Below are 26151 nucleotides of genomic sequence, written 5' to 3'. Positions count from 1 at the left end.
TATAAATATGAAACTCATAGCTACCTGATCTTCAAGGTGTTAAAACTAAAGGTGCAGTGGTCCAGAGTCGTGGAGGTTTGAAGACCAATTACTGTTTCAGCAGCCAAGTCCTAGAGCTGGCCAGTCAGAATGAGAGGGGAGCTTTTTAGCCACTCAGAAGATGTTTTCTCACCCTTTGTGCTGATTGGAGCAAATCATGGTGAAAGCAGGTGAGTCAGCACCTGAGGATTGTCCCTGTGGTCACTCTGGAGAAGGGGTGCAGGCAGACCACCAGGAAGGAGTCATTCCATGTGCTCCAAAGCTAAGCATTTAGGAACATTGAAAACACATGGTGCTTCAATTTCCAGAGACTAGCATGCAAGTTTGGATGCAGACAAAGGCACACCAAGGAAAACGCAGCTTAAGTCACTCCGAAGGAAGATATTGGAGCACTCCAAATCATTTCCCCATGCAGGTGCCCAGAATCTAGCTGAAAGGCCAGGCATGGAGATCTGCATTGATGATTGCAATGCATCCTTAAATATTATTATGATTGTATCATTACAAGATGATTGTACTAGAAGCTTGGTTGCGTAATCTTAGAGATACATGGCTGTGACTATCATGAAGGGACCTTTCATTTTGATTGCTGGCAACATGAACACTTCTACCCCTTTGGCATGCACCCCATTTATGGCAGCCCCAGCGATTGCCCACAACCAAGGCATTATTATCTCTTTGCGTTCCATCAGCTTAGCTCCGGACTGTTGGAGCAAGCCATACATTTATGTATGCGAAAACAGCGGCAGTCGCCGTTAATGAAACTGCAGGGAGAAAGGAAAGACAAAGGGATTTGTTAAGTGCCAGAACCAACTCAACCCCAAACAAAGTGACAGGGTTTTTACAAGTTTGATGGAAGCTTGCTGTTTCGGTACGCAGAGGAGGGATACAGAGGACTTGTGCTCCCCTCGGGACCGCCAGAGACTCAGTGAGCTCGAGCCATTTTTAAAATATATGTGTGCACTTTCAGACAAGTCATTTCTGTTGTGGCCTGAGAGGGTTTTCCCAGTGTATCCTGAGTCCTCCATGTAGGCAAAATCATCAATCTTGGGGAGTTCAGAAATCTGGAGCCGGCAAGCAATGGTTGCTAGCGGTCTGTGGAATAAGAGGCAGCCCAGGGCAATTAAGAGAGCTTTGACTGTCTGCTGTTGGTAAAGAAGGGCTTGCATTGTTTACATGTGCTTAGTGCTCATCAGGGAGTATCAGCCTATGATGCCCTCTAGAGGCATCAGACCACACTGGCAGTCTCCATAATAAGGGATTCCCATGCTCCTAAGATAGCTGGGAAACTGTTTTTGGTTTGTTTTTTAATATTGCTTGGCGCAAAAGAGACAACTGTGAAGAGTCCTCCTGGACTTGTTCTGCCATTTAGGGATGGGGAGAAATTTGTTCAGTTCACATTTTAGTGTGAGCCCGCCTAATGGCATTTCTCAAACTAATGTGAAATTTGCACTTTTCCAAATTTTGCAATGCAGTTCTCCAACCAAAGTAGAAATGCAGACTGAAAAAAGTGCACACACCCAAATGTGTGCATTAGTGAACATACAAAGATGTATTATGTTAAGGGAAATGGCTTAGCAATATGTACATACTTAGCAAAAAAAATAATGCATTAAAATATTAGGAGACATAAATATGAAAAGGTGAATATGTTGTGCAGCAGACTTTCTGTGAAAAAAATGAATTATACAGTTGTTTTAAACTGCTTTTGATATTATGCAATATTGTGTTTTAATATGAATACTGTATTTTAATTATTGCAATCTGGGACCTTGAGGTGAAGGGCGGTAATGAATTGTTGTAATGATGATGATGATGAAAGAAAGAAGGCAAACTGGACTTAAGGTTGGAAAAATAAGAAAAGATGAGAAACCAAAACTGACAAATTTGTCCATCCCTACTCTGCATAAAGGTGTGGAATTGTATTTTCAGCCCCAAAATTCCTACTCTATTTATATGTTTATGTAGAAATTCCAGCCCCTGCTGCGATTTGTTCTTCTCGATCCCTAAAAGAGCAACAATTATAACATCCCATTACATGCTCTGCAGATATATCTGATTTAAATTCACAAAGCAGTGTGCTGCTCAAAAGTCAAGCATCTACCATGTTGCGAATTTGGGATAAAATCAGTAGTGCATTACGCTGTCCGTGGCTGATTTGAATTGCAGTATTTTGTGTATGCATGCTTTAATCTGGAGTGTGCTCATTCGCAGGCTCTGTGGTCTTTCTGCTGCATCAGCACTATATTGCTCTTCCTATGCATGCACACTGGGTGTTGTGGTTATATGCTGAGCAAACATTCTCGAGCTTCCATTGTGGCAGCTCATTTTTACACCCAGCAAAAGGACCTGTAGTGGTTCCAGTGAAGAGAATGTTGATTTCACGAAAGCTGCAAGAAATCTTAGAAAGCTTGTTGTTGTTCTTAGAGCCACAAATACTGTATGGGAATCTTTTTGGCAATACTCTTGGCATGTTACATTTGGACAAGGTGAACAGCTTAGATGGAGAGGATGTTAACAAAAACAAGAAGATGGGAACATCTGAGGCCACTTCTGGCCCAACTGCACTAGCTGTCAGTTTCTAGGTTAAGTTCTAATGGCTAGGTAAAGGTAAAGGTACCCCTGCCCATACGGGCCAGTCGTGTCTGACTCTAGGGTTGCGTGCTTATCTCGCTCTAGAGGCCGTGAGCCGGCGCCGTCCGAAGACACTTCCGGGTCACGTGGCCAGCGTGACGAAGCTGCAGCTGGCGAGCCAGCACCAGCGCAGCACACAGAAACGCCATTTACCTTCCCGCTATAAAGCGGTCCCTATTTATCTACTTGCACTTAAGAGTGCTTTCGAACTGCTAGGTGGGCAGGAGCTGGGACCGAACGACGGGAGCTCACCCCGCCGCAGGGATTCAAACTGCTGACCATACAATCGGCAAGTCCTAGGCACTGAGGTTTTACCCACAGCACCACCCGCGTCCCCTGTTGAAGCTCAGAAATCCAATATATAAAGAGCCATCTCTTCCCATATGAACTTGCCTGGACATTGGAATGTCTCCTTGGGGAGGCACAATTGGCACCAACTTTATTAGCATTTGGGGTACAAGCAAAAATGTTTCTATTCTCCCTGGCAATTGATGATATTTAGTAGCATTGTTGTTATTTTGATCCAGGCTTTAGTGTGAGTTTTCAAAAATTCTTACTAGATTTATTACTGTATTGATATTGTGCATTGTTTAATACTTTTTTTAGGTTTTATCCTCCTATATACATAAAAATGCAGTGTGTTGTCATGCTCTGCAGTTCACATAGTGGCCAACTGGTGGCCACATCAACTGCAGCAGGAGGAATGGCAGGCTGCCCCAGGCAAACAGTTTAACGGAGATAGCTGCTATGAAGTACTTTCCCCCCACAGTTAAATGTACCCGCAGCAAGGTTTAATGGAGGCGGGAGGCCCTTTGCACAGTGGAGTGTCTTCCTCTCCTTTAAAATGGTGGTGGGGCTTGGGTTAAAAGGGGTGGGGCTTCAGGCGAGCCATGAGAGGAGTGAGCTGTGGGAAAATAGGTGTAAAGGGAGGGGTGTGTTCAGGTGTGGGTGAAGAGCAAAAGGGTAGGTGGGGTTGTTGCAGAGAGCATGCAGGGGCTGCAACCCCTGAATTGTGTGTGTGTGTGTGTGTGTGTGTGTGTGTGTGTGTGTGTGTTTTCCAAACTTGGGTTTCCAGTTGTTTTTGGACTACAGCTCCCATCATCCCTAGCTAGCAAGAACAGTGGTCAGGGATGATGGGAATGGTAGTTCAAAAAAAGATGGATACCTAAGTTCAGGAAACACACACACACACACACGCAGACACACACACACACACACACACACACACCACATACTCTCTCTCTCTCTCTCTCTCTCTCTCTCTCTCATAGAGCAATATGCAAGTCCTATACTCTCTGGTTAAGAACTTAATGCGTTCTGGAGGTCTGTTCTTAACCTGAAACTGTTCTTAACCTGAGGTACCACTTTAGCTAATGGGGCCTCCTGCTGCTGCCGCGCCACTGCTGCACGATTTCTGTTCTCATCCTGAAGCAAAGTTCTTAACCCGAGGTACTATTTCTGGGTTAGTGGAGTCTGTAACCTGAAGCACCTGTGACCTGAAGTGTCTGCAACCCGAGGTACCACGGTACAGTAAATCCAATTAAAATCTAACAATACAAACAAGGCACCCCAACATGTGGATGAGGTATGGAAACCCTCTGGCCCTCCATATGTTGCTGACCTAAAACTCCCATCATCCCTGGCCATTGGCCATGCTTGCTGGGGTTGATGGGAGTTGTAGTTCAGCAACACCCAAAGAGCCAGAGGTTCCCTCCCACCTTGAATCACGGAGCAGGTGAAGTAATAATAAACAACTGTTTGCCTCTGATCACGTGCAATGTTTTCCCAGATTAGCACCAAATGGCTCCACATAACTATAGCCAAGAATAACAACTTTCAGTTCAATAAGGGTGACTGCAGGGAGGTGCAAGTTCAGGGCTAAGCCCAGACAAACTGCATAACAGGAAATGTGTCAGAGCTATACTGCTTTGCTTTTCTGCTTATTGTTCAGTGATTTTGGTGGGTGCAATTCATTTCCATTTGTAAAAGATAATGCCAGACCATAAATTCCAAATATGTCTGCTGTCCTAATTTTAAACTTGGTTGTTATGCTCCTTATGTAATATTTTAATATTTATGTGTTTCCTTATTATGATTTTTTTGTTTTAACTATGGAGATATTGTAGGCTAATAGTTTGTGATTTTTGATTATTTTTTTTTGTATTCTAATGCTTTTGTCAGTTTGATATAAACTTCACTGAGCATCTATGGAAAGGTGACATAAATTGTTTTGTATTATTATTTTTTGTGGGTTATATATATTGTTTGTATGCCACCCAAGGAATATTTATTTATTTATGGATGGCTGTATATATGCAGTAAATATATACATAAATAAAAAATCATTTTATATATAAATGATGATGATAATGCTGAAATATGCTGCTATCTGGAACTCTTAGTAACTTTTCAGCTTCAAGAGAAAATACCATAAGACCCCAAGGAAAGCATCCTTATATTTATTAACAAAGCAATTTTTTATATATATAAAAGACATGTTACTACCCCGCAATATCAATAAATATTATTTTCTCCAAGAATTATGAATGCAAGGTTGAACACAGCCATTGTGGTTGACAGCCATTAATAGCCTTGTCTTCCATGAATTTCTCAACCTTCTTTTAAAGCCATTGAATTTGGTGGCCATCATTGATATATATATATATATACACACATACATACATACATACATACATACACACACACTTTTCAGATATATACATTTCAATGATTTCACAGTCATTTTGACATTTTAAAACTTGACTTCCTTCCCCCTCTTTCTGAGGTTCCTGAAATTTATTTTTAATATCTTCTGCATATCCTAATTAACTTAACTTACTCATTTATTTATGTTCTTTAAATATATACTGTACTGTAGTTGCAGGTTATTCCAATAATCCTGCCAGTGTTTCTGTCTGTGTACAATTTGTCTGTAAACGGTCAATAAACCATTTCCATCCTTTTATAAAATTTTGATATTTTGATTTCTTATTCGTCCGGTAAGTTTCGCCATTTCTGCATATTCCGTAAGTTTTTGTATCCATTCTTTCTTTGCTGGGACTTCTGCTTCTTTCCATTTTGGGGCACATTCTTGCTGTTGTTGTTGCATACATGGATAAATTTCTATACAGTTTAGGTAGTTCTATCCATACAATTCCCAAGAGAACTGCTTCTGGGTTATTTTTACAAACGCTATTTTAAACATCTTTTCATTTCATTGTATATCATTTCCCAGTAGGCCTTAACCTTACTACAAGACCACCACATATGATAAAAAGAACCTTCTTTCAGCCATCATTGCCCCCTATGCATTGCCTCCTATGCAATGAGAGCCAGTGTGGTGTAGTGGTTAAGAGCGGTAGTCTCGTAATCTGGGGAACCGGGTTTGCTTCTCCGCACCTCCACATGCAGCTGCTGGGTGACCTTGGGCTAGTCACACTTCTCTGAAGTCTCTCAGCCCCACTCACCTCACAGAGTGTTTGTTGTGGGGGAGGAAGGGAAAGGAGAATGTTAGCCGCTTTGAGACTCCTTAAAGGGAGTGAAAGGCGGGAGATCAAATCCAAATTCTTCTTCTCTTCTTCTCTATGGGAACGAGTTCCATAGTTGACATATGCACTGCATGAAGAAGTACATTCTCCAGCTTCAATAGAGGTCCACAAGACATTATGAGAGAAGGAAAAGAACTTTTCCTGCCTACTTTTTACATGCCATGTCACGTCGCACTCACTGTTAATCTAAATGAAAAAGTCCCAAATGCTGCAACTTTGCCTAGGGGCATAGCATGGGGCAGGTGGTGTTAGGAGGGCCGTGGCCCTTGGGTACACAATTTTGGAGGAGCGCAAACCAGGCCCTCAGCTCCAGCCTGGCTTGACAACAACAACAACAACAACAACAACAACAACAACAACAACAACAACAACAACAATTTATTATTTATACCCCGCCCATCTGGCTGAGTTTCCCTAGCCACTCTGGGCGGCTTCCAATCAAGTGTTAAAAACAATACAGCATTAAATATTAAAAACTTTTCTAAACAGGGCTGCCTTCAGATGTCTCTTAAAGATAAGATAGCTGCTTATTTCCTTCACATCTGAAGGGAGGGCGTTCCACAGGGTGGGCGCCACTACTGAGAAGGCCCTCTGTCTGGTTTCTTGTAACCTCACTTCTCGCAATGAGGGAACCACCAGAAGGCCCTCGGCGCTGGATCTCAGTGTCCGGGCTGAGCGATGGGGGTGTTGATGCTGTTCTCTACCTGCCAAGGGCCACATAGGCCGGCCAGGCTCCCCCTGTATAGGTTAGTGGCTCAGTGTGGCCCTGCTTTGAACCAGTGAGGGTGGAGTCGCTCCGGCAGTGAGGGCTGGGCTGGGCTAGAGACCCCCCTGCCTGGCATGCATGCGTATCCCTGGGTGCCAGCAACAGACCCTATGCCACTGACCTTTCCTCATAGGTGAATTGCTCCACCCCCTTGATCATTTCGATTCCCATTTGCATGTCAAGACCCTGGGCCACTACACTTGATCTTAGCCAAAAGGCCGAGAGGCTATAACATAAGTTGAAATACTTGCAAGTACCAAACTGGCCTAGGATTAAAATATGTTGAATTGTATAATATTATGGATTGAGAAACCATGAAGAGGAAGGAAGATAGTAATTTGAATAAGTTAATTTTATTAGAAAGTGGATATTGGAAAATTGCTACAATGAGATTTAATGAAACTCACTTAGGGAGGATTCGAGGAAGTCACTTAACAATGGAAATCAAAATGGATTTTTAATAGTAAGATGTTTTATATGTTTGTTTGTTATTTTTTTAATGTGCTTTCTATTTTGTGTGTGCTATTGAGGCATCTAATCATAAGCCTGCATTTTTATCAAAGCTTCTATATGTTTAATCAGGGCTTGCATTTTAAAAATGAGCTTAAAAAAAAAGGATTTTCAAATGTTTCATGCCAGGCAAAAGACCAGCTGCCTAAAAGAACCTTGGCAAGATGTTTTTCCTCCTAAGACAAGAAGGGCCCCATTGATTTATAGTAGAAAAACAATTCTCAAAGTCATAAAAAAGGGAGAATTACATATGCTGCCCCAAGGCTGAGAAAACACCATTAGGAATGGGGAAAGATAATACCAATGTGCCTCCCAGTAAAATGAGCCAGATCTTCTTTCTAAGGTTCAAAGGCCAGGAGCAAAAGGGAAAAACATTTAGCTGACAGAAAAAGAGAACATTTTTGAAGAGGCTTCTTTTAAAAGCTGTTTTACTGAGTTCTTTCCTTTTTACTTTGAAAAGCTTTATTCTTTTAAGAGGCTACCTATGATAAATGTATGAAATATATTAGCTTAAATATATTGGCTTAAATGTAATTATGCAAAGGATTTAAGGAATGCTAGATTCTTATTTCATATGGTTGTAAGAGTTGTATTTATCCTGAAATTAAGTCAGCCACCAGCCCCCCCGCTGCCAGACAGAAGACGCCTCTAAGCAGTCTTGATATATAGTTGTCAGGCATTTTGTTTAGAAACATTAAATGAAGGAAATCTTTCAATGTTGATGTGAAACTCAAGATCCTTGACATCTGTTGAACATAAAATGTAAGATTAAACCATTTGTTTTAGAAGGCAATAGGGCAAGAAGGGCAAGAGGTGAGCTGGTAATTAAGATTCCATGTAAGATATATTATTACTTATTTGTCATTTATAAATAGCTCTTTGTCTCCCATATAAGGGCAAGGAAGTGGGTGTATCTTTTGTGGGTGTATCTTTTGTGATTGGCTCTAGCAAACAGCCAATAGGAATTTCAACCAGGCTGATTGGACAGAGGCAGCCACAGGAGGAGCAAAGGGGGCTGGATTAAGGGAATATAAGTGCTGGCCAGAATGGCAGGAGGCCAGGCCAGAGCTTGGTAACCACGTACCACTGAGCCTCTTATTTATTTGTCTGACAAATAAATTACTATTTTAATTTCTCTATTGCTGCGTTGAATATTTCATTCCAGCTAAGCGTTAACCACAAGCAGGGTGCTACATTTTATGGTGCCCTGTGACTCGGATAAGTGGTCTGCTGGAACGCAGCCCCTTCGCCCTACTGGGCAGGGTACAAGAGAGAGGACAACTGCTTACCCAAAGCGCGCACTGGTAATTTTTTCCAGGGGGAACGCAGAAGACTCGTCTGTCTGATACCCTGCTCACTGGCGGCGACGGACCGGGGGAAACAGGGAACCAACCAAGGGTAAGTGCACAAAGGGATTTTTGGCCCTCCAATTAATTGGGAGGAAGAGAAGTCTTGATCAAACTTCTGCGTCTCAGTAAGGGGAAACTGAGTACGCTAGGTGGTTGGGTACATCAGATGGTGATCTGGTGTAGGGAAAGGGAAGGATTGGGAGGTAGAGTGTGGTGAAGTATCCAGCGCATTGTATGTGTGAGAAAGTACAGAGCAATCTGTAGCTGACCCGAGTGTGGAGTGGGCAGTACTTCGATTCCTAGTGAGGCGACTCCATCTAGGCAAGGAAACCCACGAAGCGCGTCTGTGAGTGACTGAGTGGATACTTCACAGGGCCATACAATGGGAGTTGGGGGTTCAAAGGGGGAAAATACACCTCTTGAGTGTATGTTAAATAATTTTAAGAAAGCCTTCTCAGGGGCATATGGAGTCAAAATGACGCCAGAGCGCTTGAGAACGTTATGTGAACTAGAATGGCCAAAACAAATTACTGGATGGCCATCCCAGGGAACCTTTGATATAAATTTAGTAAGCAAACTTTGGACTGATATCGCCAAAGAAACTGGAGGGTGCCCAGAACAATTTCCATATATAGATTCCTGGCTGAGCACATTAAATAAAAATCCTCCATGGATAAGGGAATGCAAAGTCAAACGATGCAAATTATTGGCTGTAAAAGCCGAAGCTAGGAAAGGAATCTTGCCAAATAAACTCAAACCCATTTTTGAGGGGCCAGAGGAAGAGGTGCTTCCACCTCCACCCTATGCTCCACATCGAAGGGAGCTTAATCCAAACACTCCACCAGTTGTAACCCCAAGGCAAGAAACTGGAATGAATAATGGGAGTGGAGTCACAGAGCTTGATTCCTTGATAGATTATGATAAATATCTTCAGGAGGCATTGGAGTTCTATAATAAAGCCCAAGCAGAAGTGGTTATTCCACCTGTGACTCCTAATAGACCTCCATCTACAGTCTCCTTTAGTGGAACAACTGATTGCCCACCCCAAACCCCTGTGCATCCAAGTCCCAGAGAAATATTACAGAAGTTACAGGGAGACCTTGCTCGGTCAGCAAGCAATACAGCCAGGCGTATAAAGCTGCTAAAAGAACGCCTTGCGACAGATACCATCCCCTATGATTTGAGGCCCCTAGAGCAAAGTGAAGAGAAAGATCACGTAGTAGCCCCTCTTAGAAGAGTATTTGATGCACTTGAGGAGCCTGCGCTGGTTAATGGGCAACCCGGACCACGGCCACCTCGAACTTCGACCCTGCAATATATTCCATTCACAACTACAGATCTGATGAATTGGAAAACACACACCCCATCTTTTGCAGAAAAACCTCAGGCTATGATGGACTTGGTGACTTCAATAGTAAATACTCATAGCCCTACTTGGACAGATTGTCGCCAGCTCCTAAATACTCTGTTCACCACTGAGGAAAGGAGAGACATAATTGAAAAGGCACAGATATATTTGCGTGAGCAGGCCAGAGTGGGAAATATTTATAATGTTGACCGTCATCTCCAAGATAACTTTCCCTTGGAAGATCCTAATTGGGATCCAAACAATGCAATTCACCTGGCCAGACTCACCACCTACCGCCAGACACTTGTGCAAGGTATCCGCAGGGCATGCCAGAAGCCCACTAATATGTCTAAAGTCTCAGAAGTAGAACAAAAACCAAATGAGAGTCCGGGAGACTTTTTAGAGAGGCTGCAAGAAGCCTATCGTATATGGACTCCTTTTGACCCTGAAGCCCCTGAAAACAGTAGAATGATTACTGCTACATTTGTGGCCCAGTGCGCTTCTGACATTCGTAAGAAAATTCAGAAATCAGAAGGATGGGAAGGGATGCTGATGAGCCAAATTATGGCCATTGCACGCCGAGTTTATCGGAATAGGGATGAGGCTGAGAAGCAAGAGAAGAAGAAGTGGCAGAAGGAAAAGATGGTAATGCTAGCCACAGCAGTGAAGCAAGACCACCGCCCCTTAAATGGAGGGCGAGGGCGAGGAAGGAATCCACCACTGGGAAGGAATCAATGTGCAAATTGCAAGAAGGAGGGTCATTGGAAGCGGGAGTGTCCTGAACCCCTGAGGTTGGAAGAAGTACGCCCAGGCCCAGGCCCAGGCTCCGGCTCCGGCCCAAGAAACCAGGGACGGGGACGGGGAATGATCCGAGATGGAAGATATCAGAGACCAGGACAGGGACGGAGTAGAGACAATTTCATTGGACTGGCAGAAGAGGATTTTACCCAAGACTAGGAACGACCGGACTCCATAAAGTTAGGCTTCCAGGAGCCCACGGTCACGATTCAATTAGGAAGCCATTTAATAGATTTTATGATTGATACTGGGGCTGAATACTCGGTACTCCCAGAACTATTGCAGAAAAAGGCATCCAAAAGTGTAATCATTAAAAGTGCCACTGGACAGTCAGCTAAGAGGTCTTTCCTCCAACCTTTGGAATGCCAGATTGGGGGACATCGTTTAACTCATCAGTTTTTGTATATACCTGAGTGTCCAATACCTCTCTTAGGTAGAGATATGCTGTCCAAATTGCAGGCCCAAATCACTTTCACTCCTCGAGGTCCAGAAATGAAACTGCCATCAAAAGCAGCAGGAATAATTACCCTCTCAGTACCTAAGGAACAATCATGGCGCCTAATGTCAGCCTTGCAAGTCCAACCCACATTGGATACAGAATTAAACAAGCTCCTCCGAACTCTACAGGTGCCACCAGGAGTATGGGCCGAAAATAGCCCACCAGGAATGGCTAAGAATATAGCTCCAATTGTAGTAACCCTAAAACCTATGGCTACCCCTGTATCTGTAAAGCAATATCCCTTACCCCGGCGAGCAGCGGAGGGCATCCAGAAACATTTGGACCGCCTATTAAAATATGGTCTGCTTAAGCCTTGCCAATCAGAATGGAACACACCCCTTTTGCCTGTTCGAAAACCTGGGACAGATGAATATAGGCCAGTGCAGGACTTGAGGCTCGTAAACCAGGCTATCGAGACCTTGCACCCAAATGTACCAAACCCATATACCTTGCTGAGTTTGATCCCACCAGAAGCAACATTTTTTACTGTATTGGACTTGAAAGATGCATTCTTCTGTTGCCGGCTGGCACCACAGAGCCAACCTATATTTGCCTTCCAGTGGGAAGACCCTTTGACAGGAACAAAAGGCCAGCTAACCTGGACAAGATTGCCCCAGGGATTCAAAAATTCCCCAACTTTATTTGGCACTGCCTTGGCGAGGGATCTAACAAGTTACCCCTCAATACCGGGAGAAAAGGTGGTTCTGCAATATGTGGATGATCTTATACTAGCTGCAAAGGATTTTGATACCTGTAAAGAAGGGACAGAGGAACTGCTCCACTTGCTCTGGGAAGCTGGCTACCGAGTTTCCCAGAAAAAGGCACAGTTATGTTTAGAAAAGGTCAAATATTTGGGCTTTGACATCTCACACCAACAACGAGCATTGAGACCAGAGAGGAAAGAAGCTATTTGCCTTATCAAGGAACCTACCACAAGAAAACAACTTAGGGGATTCCTGGGAACAGCAGGGTTTTGTAGACTATGGATACCTGATTTCAGCAGTCTGGCCAAGCCCTTACATGAAAGCACTCGAGGTGCAGAAAAGGACCCATTCGTATGGGGACCTGAGCAGAAACAAGCCTTTTTAGTTATCAAACAGCGACTTATGGAGGCACCAGCCCTTGGATTGCCTAATTCGGAAAAACCCTTTCAGCTGTATGTACATGAACAGAATGGGATTGCAGCGGCAGTCCTGACCCAGAGATTAGGAAGTTGGAACCGTCCAGTAGCTTATTTGTCTAAACAATTGGACTCAGTAGCAAAAGGATGGCCTCCATGCCTAAGGGCAGTAGCGGCCACTGCGAGCCTTGTCAAAGAAGCTGATAAATTTACCTTTGGCCAGACGATGTATGTGAATGTACCTCATGCTGTTCTGACACTCATGGAATATAAGGGTAGTTATTGGCTAACGAACCCAAGGATGGCTAGATACCAAGGCCTATTGTGTGAAAATCCCAGGATTCATCTACGAGTAGTGAATATGCTCAATCCAGCGACTTTGCTGCCCCTACCAGAGGTAGATGATGAGGAATCACATGATTGTCTCCAAGTAATGGATGAAGTTTATTCCAGTAGACCTGATCTGAAAGATGAACCATTAAAAAATCCAGATGTTGTATATTATACGGATGGTAGCAGTTACCTGCATGAAGGTGCCAGACGAGCAGGATATGCTGTGGTCACCAATGAGGAAGTTGTGGAAGCTGAAGCTTTGCCTACTGGCACCTCAGCACAAAAGGCTGAACTTATAGGTTTAACTAGAGCTCTGCAATTGGCAGCCGGATGTAAGGCAAACATCTATACTGATTCAAAATATGCCTTCTTAACCCTGCATGCACATGGAGCTCTATGGAAAGAAAGAGGTCTAATCGGAGCCCACGGGAAGGCCTTGAAATATGGACCTGAAGTAGAAATCCTGTTAGAAGCAGTATGGGCTCCAGAACAGATTGCTGTAATGCACTGCAAAGGTCATGGACGAGGAAGGGATCCAATAACCAGAGGAAATCATGCTGCTGACAAAGCAGCCCGAGAGGCAGCCCAAAAGCCTGTGGGAGGATTTATAGCAGCCCTCATACCAGAGGTAGTTCCAGAAGAAGTTAAACCTCACTATACCCCAGAAGAGAGGAAGTGGGCTGAACAGGAAGGAGCAGTTGTGAAGGACGGTTGGATGATCCTGCCGGACAATAGGATTTATGTACCTCATCATCTAGCAGGCACAATTGTAAGAAATTATCATGAATCTACTCACCTTGGCGGTACTGCAACTAGAGAGAGTCTCAGTCGGAAGTTGTATATTATTAATCTATCACAATTAGCAACTTGCATTTCACAGAAATGTGTTCTTTGTGCTAAAAACAATCCCAGGCAGGGACCGGTACAACCTCCTGGAATTCAGCATGTGGGATACGTCCCCATGGAAAGCCTAATTGTGGACTTCACAGAGCTGGTCCCTTCTAAGGGATTCAAGTATCTCCTTGTGTTTGTAGATACTCTTACCGGATGGGTTGAAGCTTTTCCCACCCGAACTGAAAAGGCACGAGAGGTAACTAAAAGACTCCTCACTGAATTGATCCCAAGGTTTGGATTACCTAGATGCATTGGAAGTGATAATGGGCCAGCGTTCATTGATCAAGTAGTACAAGATGTATGTCGAGTCCTACAAGTAAAATGGAGACTGCATACAGCATATAGGCCTCAGAGTTCAGGGAAAACTGAAAGAATGAATCGGACTCTGAAAACCCAATTGGCAAAATTAACCCAGGAAACGGGATTGGGATGGGTAGATGTGTTACCCATAACACTGTTTCGTGTTCGGTGTGCACCCACAAAAAGACTTAAGTTGTCACCTTTTGAGCTCCTGTATGGGAGACCGCCCTCCTTTGTTCAGGATATTCCAGCTGACCTTAAACAAATAGGAGATCATGTGACACAGGAACAAGTGCAATCTCTCTCCCGTGTTTTTGTTTCTCTTAACAGGTGGGCCCTCGAGCGCACGCCGTGCAGCATTGCCGAGCCGATTCATCAGTTCCAGGCTGGCGATAGCGTATGGGTGAAAGAGTGGAAACGTGATCCACTTGCACCTAAGTGGCGTGGACCTTACACCGTCTTGCTCTCTACTCCAACAGCGGTGAAGGTAGCTGAGGTGACCCCCTGGATTCATCACTCTCGTTTGAAGAAGTCTGAAGGCAGTTGGACGTGCAAAGGTGACCCCTCTAATCCTTTAAAACTAACTCTCTCCAAAAACCCCTGTATCTAGCCCTACCGGGAACGGGCTAGGTCACGGGCAACATTTGACGACCGGCCTGCTGCAGCCACAACCTGGAAGCTGGCTGACCTGCGCACGCCTGAAGCTTGAGGAGCGTCTGAACCAGCGACTGTGAACGGAAAGATTCTCTAATACAATTGATTGACTGCCCCCCCCTTGTGGAACAATTATCAGAGATATTACTCATTGGGGATCCTCGGGATATATGTTTTGGTCTTGGTGGTTCCCCATTTCTGTCACTGGGGGAATTATATTGGGGCTAATAATTATTTGCTATCACAATAAGGTAATCTTTTGTGGAAGGAATGCATATACTAGACATCAACATGATTTTATTAATCCTGATCCCTTGGGAAGGGGAAGGGTCCTTGAATCTGACCAAATTGGCTAAATATGGATTCAGCCATGACCACAATATGTGGGTAGGTTTAGCTGAAATGGTAGCTAATGTTGCAAATAGGACCAATTGCCTTGTTTGCTCTCTTGGGCCAGATGATTCAGAGGGAGGTATGCCCTTATTACCGATACCATTAGATGCTATTGGTATGGTAAGCGAAATGCCACACCAAACTGAAATACAGAATTTCCCCGGATGGAACTCAACTAAACCATTACGAGTTATACCTGTACAAGGGGAATTCTGTGTACATAAATCATCAGATGCAGCTGATTCTCCCATGATAGGCTCTTCTCATTGTCACTATACTTGGGATTATAAGAAGAATAGTCATACCTGGGCACACGGTACTACCTATCGAACTCGGAATGCCTTGCCCTGTGCACCTCCTTTTATTCATGCATGGAAAGTGGTGTGGAACATAACTGTGACAGAAAAAGGCAATCTAACATACTGCACTGTGAACTCTATACCCCTTTTGGTATTTCGCCTTCTGTATTCCCCGTACCAAAAACCTCAGACCCGATGGTTGTGGTGGATATGTGGAGAATGGGCATACAAGAAACTCCCTTCCAAATGGAGTGGGACTTGTTTCTTGGGTTGGGTATTACCACCAATGTGGATTATGCCCACTAGTTCGGCCAGGCGAACACGAAGGAATGCTGATATTTCTCATATAGCAGGAGGAAGTACCCAAAGTTGGAGCGGTACTGATGATTGGCCGCCAGAGCGCATTATAGCCTATTATGATCCTGCCTCCTGGAATCCTGGTGAGCTCATACAAGGGGCACGGGATCCTATTTATAATCTAAACAGAATAATTCGATTGCAAGCAGTAGTGGAACTTGTAACCAATGCAACGGCCCAGAGTTTGAGACTTATTGCACAACAGTTGGATGAAAGTAGAGCCGCCATTTTGCAGCTGAAAATGGGAATGGATTATGTACTTGCCAGGCAGGGAGGCCTATGTGGAGTCTTGAACTTGACAGGGAATGCCTGTTGCTTTAACATTTCTGATAATGGTGAGGCAATCCGTGTGTTGGCCACAAAGATGGAGAATATAGCACATGTCCCAGTACAAACATGGGAAGGATGGGATATGGGATGGCTCACCAATTGGTTACCTAATGTCACAGGACTCAAAGGGATACTATTGTCTTGCTTGTTTTTCTTGACAGTAGTAGTATTGGTTTTATGTATGATGCCATGTATCATTTCATGTTTTAGAAGTACAATTAGCAAGATGGTTTCAAATGAAACTCTACCTCATATCATGGCCCTATACAGAGCTTTACCTCAGGAATATGATGAAGGTCAAGCTATCAAGGACACTTGGGATGAAGGTCCTTGAGCTTGAAAGGGGGGAATGAGGCATCTAATCATAAGCCTGCATTTTTATCAAAGCTTCTATATGTTTAATCAGGGCTTGCATTTTAAAAATGAGCTTAAAAAAAAAGGATTTTCAAATGTTTCATGCCAGGCAAAAGACCAGCTGCCTAAAAGAACCTTGGCAAGATGTTTTTCCTCCTAAGACAAGAAGGGCCCCATTGATTTATAGTAGAAAAACAATTCTCAAAGTCATAAAAAAGGGAGAATTACATATGCTGCCCCAAGGCTGAGAAAACACCATTAGGAATGGGGAAAGATAATACCAATGTGCCTCCCAGTAAAATGAGCCAGATCTTCTTTCTAAGGTTCAAAGGCCAGGAGCAAAAGGGAAAAACATTTAGCTGACAGAAAAAGAGAACATTTTTGAAGAGGCTTCTTTTAAAAGCTGTTTTACTGAGTTCTTTCCTTTTTACTTTGAAAAGCTTTATTCTTTTAAGAGGCTACCTATGATAAATGTATGAAATATATTAGCTTAAATATATTGGCTTAAATGTAATTATGCAAAGGATTTAAGGAATGCTAGATTCTTATTTCATATGGTTGTAAGAGTTGTATTTATCCTGAAATTAAGTCAGCCACCAGCCCCCCCGCTGCCAGACAGAAGACGCCTCTAAGCAGTCTTGATATATAGTTGTCAGGCATTTTGTTTAGAAACATTAAATGAAGGAAATCTTTCAATGTTGATGTGAAACTCAAGATCCTTGACATCTGTTGAACATAAAATGTAAGATTAAACCATTTGTTTTAGAAGGCAATAGGGCAAGAAGGGCAAGAGGTGAGCTGGTAATTAAGATTCCATGTAAGATATATTATTACTTATTTGTCATTTATAAATAGCTCTTTGTCTCCCATATAAGGGCAAGGAAGTGGGTGTATCTTTTGTGGGTGTATCTTTTGTGATTGGCTCTAGCAAACAGCCAATAGGAATTTCAACCAGGCTGATTGGACAGAGGCAGCCACAGGAGGAGCAAAGGGGGCTGGATTAAGGGAATATAAGTGCTGGCCAGAATGGCAGGAGGCCAGGCCAGAGCTTGGTAACCACGTACCACTGAGCCTCTTATTTATTTGTCTGACAAATAAATTACTATTTTAATTTCTCTATTGCTGCGTTGAATATTTCATTCCAGCTAAGCGTTAACCACAAGCAGGGTGCTACACTATATTTGTCATAAATTTGGAAAAGTAATAAAAAAAATGGGGGGAAGACCCCTAGGCCTCCCCCTTATGTTGAATAATAACACGTGGACACCATATATTAGGTTAATGGGCAAAATTTAGGCCACAACTTTATTGGTTACAGAATGTGAGCGGTATTGGCTTAGGCACTGAACAACAAGGGAGATCACCCAGCTGTGTGGCTGCTTTAAAGGGGGAAGCCACGCCCCCTGGCTAACTGGATTGGCTGGCCGGGGACCGGGGCATGGCCGGGGACTCCCTGATGATGAGGGGGCTTAGCCCAGCCCCCGCTGGGTGCAGAGGGCACGTGGCCTGCTCGCAACACCGCCCCACTCAGAAGTGGAACGGCCTTTCTAGACCTCTTCCAACTCTGCAACAATTTCTAAAACAACAGCAATTTATTTTATTTTATTTTATTTTATTAAAGATTTTCTTGTTTTACAGGAGTATGTGTAATGTCTCTCGTTTTTTTTCCATGTAACATTTTTACAAATCCGTTTCATTTGTTGAGACATTAGGGGGATCGAGAAAAAGGGGGGGGAGGGGGGAAGATGGGTGGGGGTGGGGTCAGGTGGCGATGTTTCTATTATGCTTAATGTATGTAGGGTTTGGTGTCAGCGTTGCTTGTGTTGTTCACTTGAGTTCCTTTGGTGGTGAGAGAGGTTGGGGTTGGCCTAGGGTGTGATTGTTTGTTTGTGATTGGCTGTGGTGATCTTTGTTTTCGTGTGTGAGTGGGGTGGGTGGGTGTTTTGGATCAGGTTAACCATATTGATTTGTATGTTGTTGGTGGATTATTCAGCCATTTAAAAAAAGCATCAATTTGTGAATTCTTAATACTGGGTTTGCCTTTGTAGTGCTACAGGGTATCCCATATTTTGCTGGCTTTCATGAGTTTTTCTTTTTCTTTCAATGAAAACCCCTTGGGGGAGGGACTTAGTCTGATCATAATCCCAACCATTCTGCTGGAACCTTGTCATAAAGAGAGTACAAAAATAGATGTGCAATAGGAGACTTTTTAATGATGAATCGCATGTCAGGACACATTTTGATGGTTCCTTCTATCTTGGCAACCATGTGTGCTTGTTCCCTCTAAGGAAGCTAGCTTACTGTGTTTGCATGGATTGTTTTAGATTATACTAATATTTCCTACTTTCATATTCCATTAAAATGTGATTCATTCCCCCCGCCCCCCATGCAGTTATCTGAATCAATTCTTTGAGCTCCATGTAGCCTATATTGTAGCTGGAGACTTGTAGAAATGGGGCTCATGATTATCTGAATTTCTGATACAGATGTGCTGAGCTGTTCTCAGACTATTCAGATAAATCTTGTGGAACTGAGATGTATTTTGAGTACCTAACACAGAGAAAAGCATGTAGGGTTTGGCAAGCTCCCTTCGTCAGCGTGGTGGCTCTTAGATAACATTAATTTAGACAAGGCTCATTACAGAGAAAAACTGACACAGAAGGTCAGCTCTTCAAGAAATATAGAAACTCAGTGGAGCAACACCAATTAATCCATTCTGAAGATGTGTTATTGCATAGTTGCCATCTGGAATTCAATTTCATTAAGATGCTAGGATCTGAGTGCTTGGAGTGTAAGTCTTGCCTGCTGGAATCACATATAACTTACTTCCCCCTTAGGGCCAAACTAAATGCTATGTTAAACATACTTCTGCCACCCAAAAATAGCAGCTGCCCATTTAGCTTCTGCGATCACATGCAGGAATTTAATTGTAGGAGGCTTGTTGAATTAGGTACCAGAAGCTCTTGCAAAACTTCCGTATCGCTTTTCACTTATTACGTGGAGTTTCTGGTCACTCGCTGGACTTGGGGGGGAATCAGAGCAGATGAGGTTCTGGTTTAACAGGAGGGTTTTTTGTTTGTTTGTTTCTATCTTTATACATGCCCACAGCTCCATGAAAACAAAGGGGTCATTTCATTTGACAGTTTGTTTTTTCTTGCCTAGCCACCATCCCGACACACACCTTTATGAAACTGCTGTTTGCACTTTGAGAGAAGCTTCCAACGTCTTTGCATCACTAGACATTACTGAACAGCTTGCAACAACCATCTGATTGTGCTTCCTTTAGCATTGTCACATAGCTTTAATCATGACATATGGAGCAGTCCTGGCTTCGTACCACGTCTCTCACGCCTGTCATACCACCTTGCTACATGTTTCAGTGCTTGCCACGTAGGAATCATATGCCTTAAGATCAACAGACTCTTCTCAAAGTCCTGCTGCTGAGAGATATGCATTATGCAGTGACATGGGAGAAAGGTCTCCTTAGTGGTGACCCCCCCCCCCATTTGTGCAGTGCCTTGCCGCCACAAGGTACATTTGGCACTGACTAGCTCTACATTTTGGTGCTGGTGCCAAATAAAACCTTACTTGTTCACCTTGGAATTTGTAGGATATTGTAATGGTTCTAGGGGGTTGCTCATGCGTAAGTTGCCGCCACTCTTGGCTTGGTTGCCTGGTTGAACCCTTTCGGTCTGGACAGCCCTTCACTTCGTGGCTGTCTCAGTCGCTGGCAGAATCCATCAGTGGGCGTTTCTTGAACTTCTTCCAGCAAAAAAGTTCTTTGACGCCAAGTCTCCTCCTACTCTCCCTGCGCGGAAGTCTTCTGCGCAGGGAGGGTGTGGGCAGTGGAGTACCTGTGCTCTCCCCACTGGTCTCCATTGAAGAGTCCTGGAGCCTTTTCTCCGATTCCCCCATCAGCCCCCTTCTCTCCTGGTGTTACGCTGATTTCCTTCCCCAGCAGCTGGGCTGCCTCTCCCCCTGCTGGGACCCTCTCCGGCATCGCTCTGGAACCTTCCCTCCACCTCTGGCTCTGATGGCAGTTCCCTGACAGATATTCAATATTCACTTGCCAGTTTTCTTTTTGTTTTTGCAGGCAATATAAAGCCCACACTGTGTTTTTAAAGATGTGTTTTAATTATGGCATTTGACTTGTTCATTTTTTGTTTGTGTTTAGCTACAGTGTTTTAATCGGATTGTTTTGGTGGCATTGTACATTACCTTGAAATCAGTAATGATGTTTAGTGTTGCCGTATTTCAAAAAGTAAAAACCAGGACACCTTGAAAGTTGCTGGGAAGACCTCAAAAATTTTGATGTATTTTTCCCCCCAACAAAAATGTCAAACAACCATGATTTTTCAATTGACTTGCCTAAAATCCAGGACAAAGCACCACATTTTGGAAATCCCCCCCCCCCCGTTGATTCTGCCTTTGAAATCCTGGTAATGTCTGGCAAAATCCGGGTGTATATGGCAGCCCTAATTAATGTTAGTGGGTTAAAAATATAATAACTTCATAGCTGCTGCTGCTAGTTTCTTGACTGCTTTGCCGATAAATACTATGAATTGGGAGAGGACCTGTTGATTTATTTCCATAGATATTTCTACCTTCCTGGCATAGAATGTACAGAATCGCAATCAGGAAAAACTGGATATGTGATTTCTGCAATCAGATCCAAAATTTTGTTAGACATGTGTATGTGTTGAGTACAAGATGCCTCAAACATCTTCAGATGGAGAGGAGGGCTAGCAATTTACTTAAATTAATAAATATATCCCTGCATTTGCCTAATAGTGCATTGATTCCCCTATCCAAACACACTATCCAAGCATTGTAAAACAAATCATTGCTGCATATTTAAAGTGCTATACTGTATTTGCGAAACAGCATGGGCATTCAGTTGTTCCTTTTATATAAACAAATTTGTCTCCCAGAGTCATATTCCTAGTCTTGCTACCTTTTCAGAGCACTTAGTCACGAGAAGGAACATGTAGTCTTTGCATCAAGGGCTATTCATGGTGTCTTTTGCAAGCCCTGCCCAACGTCCTTTATCAGCCAATCAGATTCAGTGTGTCTTACCTGGAGACATGACATAATAACATGTGATGGTTCAGTGGGTGGGTCTCAGAACAGCATGGTAGAGTGAGGCAACTGCCTGAGGTAGCAGGTGCTGGGGCAGGGCGGGGAGGTGTTGGAAAACTGAGCTGTATGTGCCACATGGCCTACCTTGTGCCTATATGCTAACCTGCTACCCTCAGATGCAGTGTAAAATGCTGTCTCATCATGAGTGTTGAAGCAATAGTCAGTTGCTAGTTGGTAGACTTCTACACATTGCCGTGGGGAGTGGGGCAGACACCTGCCTGGATTCAACTAAGTCAGGGGTCAGCAAAATTTTTCAGCAGGGGGCCGGTCCACTGTCCCTCAGACCTTGTGGGGGGCCGGACTATATTTTGAAGAAAAAAATGAACAAATTCCTATGCCCCACAAATAACCCAGAGATGCATTTTAAATAAAAGGACACATTCTACTCATGTAAAAACATGCTGATTCCCAGACCATCCATGGGCCAGATTTAGAAGGCGATTGGGCTGGATCCAGCCCCTGGGCCTTAGTTTGCCTACCCATGAACTAAGTAGTCCCACTAACTGAAGTCTCAAATCTATTGGGGCTTTCCCTTGCTCCTCCCTGCACTAAAATTGTCCTGTGGTGTTTGAGGAGAATCAGGAGAACACCTGGAACAGGATGCAGAGAGTTGAGCAATGCTTGTACTGACGGCAGGGACACAGGTGGTGCTGTGGTCTAAACCACAGAGCCTCTTGGGCTTGCCGATCAGAAGATTGGCAGTTCGAATCCCCACGATGGGGTGAGCTCCCATTGCTCTGTCCCAGCTCCTGCCAACCTAGCAGTTTGAAAGCACACCAATGTGAGTAGATAACGAGGTACCACTGTGGCAGGAAGGTAACCAACATTTCCGTGCACTGTGGCTTCCGTCACGGTGTTCCGTTGCGCCATAAGTGGTTTAGTCCTGCTGGCCACATGTCCCAGAAAACTGTCTGTGGACAAACGCCGGCTCCCTCGGCCTGAGAGATGAGCGCCGCAACCCCATAGTTGCCTTTGACTGGACTTAACCGTCCAGGGGTCCTTTACCTTTACCTTTTACCTACTGATGGAGCAACCTGCTTAGCACAATATTGAACTCCACCCAATATCATGTCCTTTGCCTCAGGAGGCAAAATGTCATAGATGAGCCTTTGGACTAACTGACATTTTCAAATCAGGGGCAAGTGGAATGTGTTCCTCTCGATGCCAGTCATGATCATTTCTAGGATACTCCATTACATTTTCCCTCCACTGCCCCAATTTTCTACTTTTATTCTCCAACAGATAGTCAGCGTTCCATGTCCACTAAACATGCTCAGTCTCATTGAGCTGTTTTGCTGTTTTCTTTCCCACTTGTGTTTCCAGATACAAATAGGTAGCTAGCTTGGGGTTCCCCTTAAGTCTGCTGGTACCTCCTTCTTGTACAATGGATGGTGCCATTTTGACTATACGGAAGCCCACACAAGGAGAACGAGTCTGCTTATTCATTTATAAGATGTACATATACACATCTGTTTACGAGGGCTTCTGGGCTGGCAAAGTCAACCCCAACGTGGAAAGCAGTTTTGACACAACCATCATTCTGACACTCTCATTCCAGGCTGCTGACAGCATAAGCAATTTGTTTTCTAACAGTCTACTTGTTAGCCCATCAGAACCAAAAAGAGGCTATTTGAAGAGTTTCCCGAATCGCTTCTGAAAAAGAAATGCAAATGTAAAATAGCACCTTTTCCATTCAATATTTGTTCCCTTTCTGCATTCATTACCATGCCCAGGTTTTTCCAAAGACAAAATTATTTGTACTGCTTCCACTTTTTCTGCATTAGGGAGCCAGCAGCGGAGCTATGCCTGAATTAGACAATTGGACAGAACAGAACAGGTTATTTTCTCTTTGATGTACCTGCAAACAAAAAATGTCAGCAGATGCCTAACTGCATTGCCAGATACGCCTGTGAAAGTCATGCAGGGAAACAGTAACTCTGGAAAGAAGTTGCCCTGGTAAATTATTATTGCTTTTGCTTATATAAGCTCAGTACAATGGTGATCTCAGGATGAGATTGCAGAAACATGGGGGTGGGGGTGGGGGGGAAATACTAGTAAAATGTAAGAGCATATGAACAGCCCAGCTGGAGCAAGCCAAGGGTCCATCTAGTCCAGCATCCTTTTCACACAGTGGCCAACCAGATAGATGCCCGAGGGAAGTCTGCAAGCTAGAGCTGAGCACAAACAGCTCTGCCCCATCTGCTAGTCCTAGCAACTCACATTCAGATGCTTACTACCTCCAGCAGTGAAAGTAAAACCATTTGGAAAATCAACAAATGAAAACAACATTACAGTGAATATAAAATCTCCTGTAGAACTGCACCAAAGACTTCAGGATCCAGATGCCCAGTCAACTGAAAAAATCTTCACTCATTCTTTTATTTTATGTTATTTGCAATGGGAGAAGATTTTGATACTCTCACCGAGTCTCCTGTCTTGGCAGTTTGTGGCCCATAGCGTTGGGTGAGGTCTGCGAGGAAACTGTAGGATCTGTATGGACAGGCAGACATGGGGTTAGTAAATGAAGCCTAAGGGTCTTTATTTATCCCACATTGTGTACCTTTCAAAATTCATTGTGACCCCTAAAGCTGGACTCACAGATAGAATGAATATAAACCTCCAGAAGGCTTTATTTCTTTGCATCAGGTGTTTGCTTACATTTTGGATTAAGACCACCCTCATTTCTCTAGCTCTGGAAAATATAACCTGGTACCCATCTACACTACTACTGGAATATATTGTCATAAATAGATGAAGTCATTGCTTTTTTGACTGTACTCAACAGTATGGAGTACTGTCAGCTCTTGGATGTGGCGTTCCAAATGTCACTGCTCTGAATCCAACCAACGGGCTTTTCACTCTTGGATTTGCTTTGCTGTGACTCCCAAGCAAAGCTGAACTGAAATTACCAGGACTTACTTTGATAGAATTGGTTTCCAACTCAGGTGCTGCAGGGCTTGGATTAGGGATTGTTCCCTGCTTCCTCCACTGGTAGGACTGCTGGCTGGAAAGCCATGAGACTATTGACACAACCCATAATCCTCCTGGCCCTATAGAGAGCCAATCCCATGAAAATGCCTGTTATAAAAGCTCTGAGAGCTGCTGCTCTTCCGCAAGATGGGCAATTTGTCTCTGAGAGAGTCCAACAAGCTACCTGTCTCCTGCTTCCAGCTGCCATCCTGTCTGCCCCAGGTGCTTATCAGCAGCCCATACACCTAAGTGCTTGGCAATACAATTGGGATGGAAGATGCTGGTTGTACTTCTCAGGTTGCCAAAGGAAGCAGATTCTTCAACGGGAACAATCCAAGTATTACTATTTTTGTCTGAACTGGATTGCGAACAAAGCTGATGGCTGGGCTTTCTCTCTGTATCCCTTTCTTTTTCCAAGGCCCTTTTTTCCTTGTTACGAATGAGCACTAAAACACCACAGCCATATTGTCATCTGTCATTGCAGAGCTTCCAGGAACCAGAAGCCAGAAAGCCCATTAGTGTCAAGCGAGCGAGCTTTATTTTGTCCCCGGATCCTATTCCCAATAAATTGGTATGGGAATTAAAAAGAAATAAATGTTCTGCTTACATTGGTGAACAGTCCGGCAAAGACTTGGGTGTTATACTCGAGCTAAAATTCCCATATGGACAGAGAATTGAAAGGATCAGTTGTCATTAAAGCAGCAGAAAGCAAGCTGAGAAAGCAACTGCGGTATTATCTTCCACTCACTCAGCTGAAACCAGAGCTACTGCTGTTGCTGACATTTCTTTTCATTCATTTGTGCCTCTGTTACTTTTCAGTAAGCCTCCCACTGTTTGCTCATCACCCATAATAATATTGCTGTATATGCACATCAGGGATTCTGAGCCATCATGCTCTATTTCACATTTTTATATTATTATTTAAAATGAGTGCCTCTCTCTGCCGCCCTCCTGCAAAGGGCTTCCGGATGTCGACCCTCCAGACTATATTGTGGGGGTGGGGGGGAACCAAACCAACCAACCAACCCCCCACCCCTCCAAAAAAAAAACCCTTCCTGGATTAATAATGCCTAGAAATGGATTGGTCTGCCGATTAAGCCTTTCATAAACATTTCCTAACCCACGTCGGTTGAGGTCACGAGATCATCACCAGCTTCTGGACTTTCATTAAGTCGTCCCAATAACAATCTGATCGCTCGCTTATCAGAAGGCACGCTAGGTATTAAAATACATATCTAAGATGCCTGGAACAATTTTATAAATACTGCTGACTAAATCATACCCTAGTCTTGCTATTTTAAGGTTTAATTTTATTCTGCTTTGCCGAGAACTGCTGGTGGCATGGCTATATATGAGATGTGAAGTCTACAATGAGATTGTGAAGTCCTTTTCAGGAAGCTAATCAGGGGCTGTATCTAGCTAAGTCACTGTGCAAATGGAACGACTTCTCCGCATGCAACGAAACTTCCCTTCCCTGTTCCCCTTGCATGCACCCAGAGGCAGTGCAGGAGGGAAGC

Source organism: Podarcis erhardii, assembly GCF_964252035.2.
Source record: "Podarcis erhardii genome assembly, chromosome: 9".
In the NCBI taxonomy this organism is placed as follows: Eukaryota; Metazoa; Chordata; class Lepidosauria; order Squamata; family Lacertidae; genus Podarcis; species Podarcis erhardii.
This window is presented reverse-complemented; position numbering follows the sequence as displayed.